Here is a 5,600-nt window from a genome sequence, read left to right as displayed (position 1 = left end):
TCCTCATGGACTCCCCAGAAAGTGTTTTCCCTAAGGATTTTTTCAAAATGCTGTTTTTCTCCAAAGGGGCCTGTGCTATGTTTTGCCTTATGAGAAAATTAGGGAAGTATTTGGAAACCCCAAAATACATATCTGGAGAGTTACACAAGCCTGTGGAGATGTTACCAGATGCCAAGAGTTCAGGACATGACACCAGAGCCCGAGCTTGGAACCCACCTGTGGAAGGAGCCGAAACCAAACTGTTGCCTCCAAACTCAACCACCAGCTGACCTGACCCCACTGTGAACAGGGTGAGCGTTTCCTTTTTCTCTTTCTTGAAAGGCATCTTATATTGTGGTTTGGAGTTTTTCAATATCACAAAAAAGATTTAGAGGATTCCAGAGGTTTGGGTTAACAGGAAATACAAATGGAAATTAAAAAAACAAAAACAAACCTGAATGGAACTCAGCTCTCCACAGACAGAATCTACTTGGGTGTCACAGCTCACTGTGTGAGCACCACTTTTGTAGAAGTGAAGACACCAGAGGCTGAAATTTCTTCAAGCTCACTTTTTCCATCTCAGATAATTTTTCTGCTCTTTCTCTGACAAACTGACCGATGGAAAAAGAGCTCTCTCCTTCTCCCTATTTCAAAGTGTGGCCATTTTCCTTTTGCTTTAGCTATTTTTGTATTTTTTGGTCATGAGGCTTAGGGCTTCCCTAATAGCTCAGACAGTAAAGCATACGCCTGCAATGCAGGAGACCCAGGTTCGAACCCTGGATTGGGAAGATCCCCTGAAGAAGGGAACAGCTACCCACTCCAGTATTCTGGCCTAGAGAATTCCGTGGTCTGTATAGTCCATGGGGTAGCAAAGAGTTGGACATGACTGAGCGACTAACACACCTTGGGGGAAGCTATGTTAATAGCAAACTAGAAAATACATTCCTTTAAAAAATAATTGGAAAAATTATAAAAACCAAATTCCCTCAATAATTAGAAGCTATTGTGATATGTTGTTATTTCTCAGGCTGGGCTTAGGGGTGAGAAAGAACTGCAACCCACTCCAGTATTCTTGCCTAGAGAATCCCCATGGACAGAGGAGCCTGGTGGGCTGCAGTCCATGGGGTCGCAAAGAGCTGGACTTGATTGAGTGACTAACACACACTTTCTGTGTTAGACTCTTCTAGGGCTGGAATGATACCCGAGGGCAGCCTTGCCCAACCCTACTTGGACCAGAAAGCTGGCTGGCCTCCCAGTGTGCTCGAATCAGCTCTCTTCCAACAGGTAAACACCGCCCAGAAACTCCCTGACTTCGAGCTCCATGCTGGACAGGTGCCTCCTCAGGGTGTTGTGGTAGTTGTCATCCAGGGTGGTGGTGTAGAACGCCTTGGGGTACTTGAGATAGAGGATGGTGGTACTGAGGCAGCGGGCAGGCTTGTGGCGGGGCTGGAAGTGCACCTTCGCCTTGTAGATGTGCCATGTGCAACTGGGAATCCAGGAGATGATCTGGCTGCAGGAGGCCACCGCCAAGCCCTGGGACAGGCGGACGTCGTTGATGAAGAGCCAGTCTGAGCTGTACTTGATAGAGGATGTGTACTTTACTTCCATTGGTGGTAAGGGGTCAAACACCACTCCTTTGCCAAAGGCCAGGGGTCATAACCTTGGCGAGCAGCTGGAGACTGGGGGGTTGGAGAGAGAGAAGCTGGATTCAGGGCCATGGGGGGATCCTGCATTGGGCCAGAGCCCTGGGGGCTGGTTCAAGCTCCTCGCTGCCCTGGGCCCCGAGAGAGACCAGTGGCTGGGACTAGGGAGAAGCCTTGAGTCTGGACTGTCCAGGATGCTGTTGCTCTTCTCCATGTCCATGTGCTCTGGCACATCCTGCAGGCCAAACCGGCTCACCAGGGTGGTTGGTGCCCATGGCTGGGCCCAGGCCACTGCAGCCTGCCCCCTGCCCCAGTTAAGTCATTCTTCACTAAACATGTGTTGAATCCTTACTATGTACAAAATAGGTGTTGGGAATATAAAAATGGAAGTCAGTTACTGCTCTAGTATAAATCTAGCTGGGAGGCAGAGGTGTATACAAACTGTACAGTGTGATAGGCACTGTCGAATTGCCATGGAACAAATTTGAATTTTACTCATTTATTTCACGACTTGGATTTATTTTAATCCCTTTCCCCATGGCCTAGAAAATGGTCATTTTGGGGGACATGTAAAATCTCAGAGAAACACAATCATTTTTAAAAGTTTAATTTATATACTGTCTTAGTAGAGGCTCTTAATTTCTAATGCAACAGAAAAGGATCTTGAGGGATACCCACCAAAGTGTTCCCAGTTGTTATCTCTGAGAAATAAAACTAAGAGGAAAAAATTTAATTGTCACTTTATACTGTATCATTTTCAGGTACTTTCTCTGTGTGTGTGGGCTCTTAGTTCGCCATCCACAGATTGAACCCACCACGGCAGTGAAAGCCCCAAGTCCTAACCACTGGACCATCAAGGAACTCCAGTTTTTTTCAGTTTTTAATTTAAAAAGTGGTTAAAACTTAATGCAATTAAATAAGTAGTTTAAATGAAAGAAAGGAAATAATATTTATGGAAGATATCAGCAAGGAGACTATTAACTTGGGCCTTAACAGCAAGGAGAATATTGACTTGGGCCTTAATGAGTAGGAGGAATTCATGGAGTGGAGAAGGGATGTTGGATAAAACATAATCACAGAATATCTGATCAGTGTTTCAGATTGGTGTAGTATCTCCTTCACACCTGCCCTGTAAATTAATTTGTTGATAGAATCTTGTCAGAAAACAAATATGTATTGAGTTCCTGCTCTATGCCAGTATAATAGATACCAAGGCAGGATAAGTCAGAGTTCTTGCTCTTAAAGCATTTACAGTCTCAACAGGGAGTTAAGACATTCTCAGAACAGTTACAGACAGCCCATGGTTAAGTGCCAACGAGTTTGGCCCATGAAAGAGCAGGAAAAGCTGAGTACACTGCCAAGGTTTCAGCCTGGGAGCCTTGGAACAGTGGTGCCATTTATAAAAATGGAAAGTTGGGAAAGGAGAGCTGTTTTGAAAGCAGATATACCTATAGTAAAATATCACAGTCTATGTAAATTACTATTTGGCTATGCAAATGAGTAGGAATGCATAAGTAATGCTTAGACTGGAAGGTGCCAGGAACTATAATAATCTCTACCTTTTATTGAATGTAGACTGGGTGCCAGGCACTGTGCAGAGTTATTTGCATACATTATCATTTAATCTTCACAACAAATCTATGAGGCCATTATGACGGCCATTTTTCAGATGAGGAAGTCTAGGAGAGGTTGGTCTTGCAACCAGTGGGAAAGTGACATGTTAGGATGAGAACACGTCTATCCAACTCCAAATTGCTATGACACTATGCTGTGTCATCCAAGTGGATGTACAAGATACCAACTCTGCCCTGTGGTGTGAGTTGAAGGCACAGGCAGGTGTCCCAGTAGGCATCAACCAACTCCGCAAACAGGCAGAGCTCTATTGCAAGGACCACACCAACATCATCAGAGAAACTCAGAGAAGATGATAACTACACCCTGGAGTGGGCAGGGAAGGCCTCCGGGAGGAGTGGAGGTTTGAGCTAGAATGGATCGAATTTTAATACAGCAGGAAATGGCACTCCAGACCGGGGAGGCTGCAGATGCAAAGGAGAGAAAATAGACACAGAGAAGGCGTGCATGTGGTGGAGAATCTAGGTTGGGGCCTGAAGGAAAGTCAAATGTAGAAAATCAGATATGAAAGCCCTTGAGTGCCTTTGGAGGAAGGAAACAGCCTTAATAGAATTTTGAGTGGAGATGAAAGAGTGGTGAAAAAGACTATCTGGTATGATTAAAGTGATCTTTTCAGGTCAGCTGTAATACTCAGGATAGATTGGAATTAGCCACTTAAACTAGATAAGATCTGGGTTGGTATTGGTTTTTGAATGGCAAGAGGAAAGATGGAAAAGAAGGAGGTACATGTGAGAAATGTTTTGAGGGAAAAATAGAGATGCTTGGCAACTGAATGGATTCAGAAAGACAGGAAAGGAAACAGAAAAGAATCTAGGATTTGACTTGTGGTTGCTGGAAGAATAATGATACCTTTGAGATCAGGATCAAGGATAGACTGAGCTTGCTTTGTTGACTGTGTTGTGGCCTTTCTCAGGGGGAGAGAAGGTAGAATGTGGAAAGCAAAGGACAGAAGAATAAGGAGTAAGCTAAGGAGGATGAAGAGCCTGGGAAGAAAGAGAGAGAGAAGTATCAGGGGATCAGAGTCAAGAAAACCAAGGGGGCAGGCAGGAGGTCTCAAAAAATTCTGTAGTGACCACCAGGGTCAAATAGTATAGAGATGGCTAGAAGACTCAACAGGAAAGAGACCACTGGCTTTGATAAAATCCATATGCAGGCTTCCCTTGTAGCTCAGTTGGTAAAGAATCTGCCTTCAATGCAGGAGGCCTGGGGTCAATTCCTGGATTGGGAAGATCCCCTGGAGAAGGAAATGGCAACCAACTCCAGTATTCTTGCCTGGGGAATCCCATGGACAGAGGAGCCTAGAAGGCTCCATGGGGTCACAAGAGTTGGACACGACTTAGCGACTAAACCACCACATGCAGGCTTTTGTTTTTCAGTAAAAACTACCAAACAAACCAGATAGAGGATGCTGGAAAGAGGGTGATGATCCTGTACCCATGCAGGTAACGTTCCCTGAGCACCTATGTGCTCAGTCTCAGGTGATGGCTGAGCTCTATCCATCCCATTGACAAGGCTGTATTAGTCATGCTTTCTTACAGAGGGAGACTGAAGCTCAAAGAAGTGAATTAATTCTCCCAAGGCCTTGAAAGTGAAAGTGAAAGTCATTCGGTTGTGTCAACCCAATGGACTGTAGCCCACCAGGCTCTTCTGTCCATGGAATCTTCCAGGTAAGAATACTGGAATGGGTTGCCATTCCCTTCTCTAGGGGATCTTCCTGACCCAGGGATCGAATTTAGGTCTCCTGCATTGCAGGCAGATTCTTTACCATCTGAGTCACCTATGGAGGGAGACTGAAGCTCAAAGAAGTGAATTAACTCTCCCAAGGCCTTACATTGGAAGTAATGGAACTAGATATCCAACCAGGTCTGCGTGTTTCTAAAGGCCTTCCCACTTTCCACCTCAGCAGTGTTGGTGCTGGAATGTGTGATGATATGATGCTACCATAATAATAATATGAACACCTACCATTTAGTGAGCGCTTTCTGGCACTATGATAGTTTATGTATATTAATTTTATTTTGTGACACCCTTTAAAGTAGGTGTTATTAACCCTATTTTACAGCTGGGGAAATTGGAGCTCAAAGAGGTTAAGCAGCATGACCAGAGTCACACAGCTAGAAAGTGGTTGAAATGGCCTATGTGTGGAGCTGTGGTCTTCTGTTGCCTCTCAAAAATGTCTTTCTTTTGGCTGCATCACCTGGCATGTGGGATCTTAGTTCCCCAACCAGGGACTGAACCCTGCCGTGGAGGCGAGGAGTCTTAACCACTGGACCACCAGGGAAGTCTCTTGAGAATTTCTTAAAGGAGGACTTCCCTGGTGGTCCAGTGGTTAAGAACCCGCCTGCC

At 45.1% G+C, this 5,600-nt stretch overlaps 1 pseudogene; it reads right to left on the bottom strand.

Annotated features, from left to right (window-relative positions):
- Positions 1 to 1,245: 1,245 nt before the first annotated feature.
- LOC104986481 lies at positions 1,246 to 1,842 on the bottom strand (annotated as a pseudogene).
- Between the last annotated feature and the right edge of the window lie 3,758 nt (positions 1,843 to 5,600).

Source organism: Bison bison, unplaced genomic scaffold, assembly GCF_000754665.1.
Source record: "Bison bison bison isolate TAMUID 2011002044 unplaced genomic scaffold, Bison_UMD1.0 scf7180017864068, whole genome shotgun sequence".
Taxonomy (NCBI): domain Eukaryota; kingdom Metazoa; phylum Chordata; class Mammalia; order Artiodactyla; family Bovidae; genus Bison; species Bison bison.
This window is presented reverse-complemented; position numbering and strand designations above follow the sequence as displayed.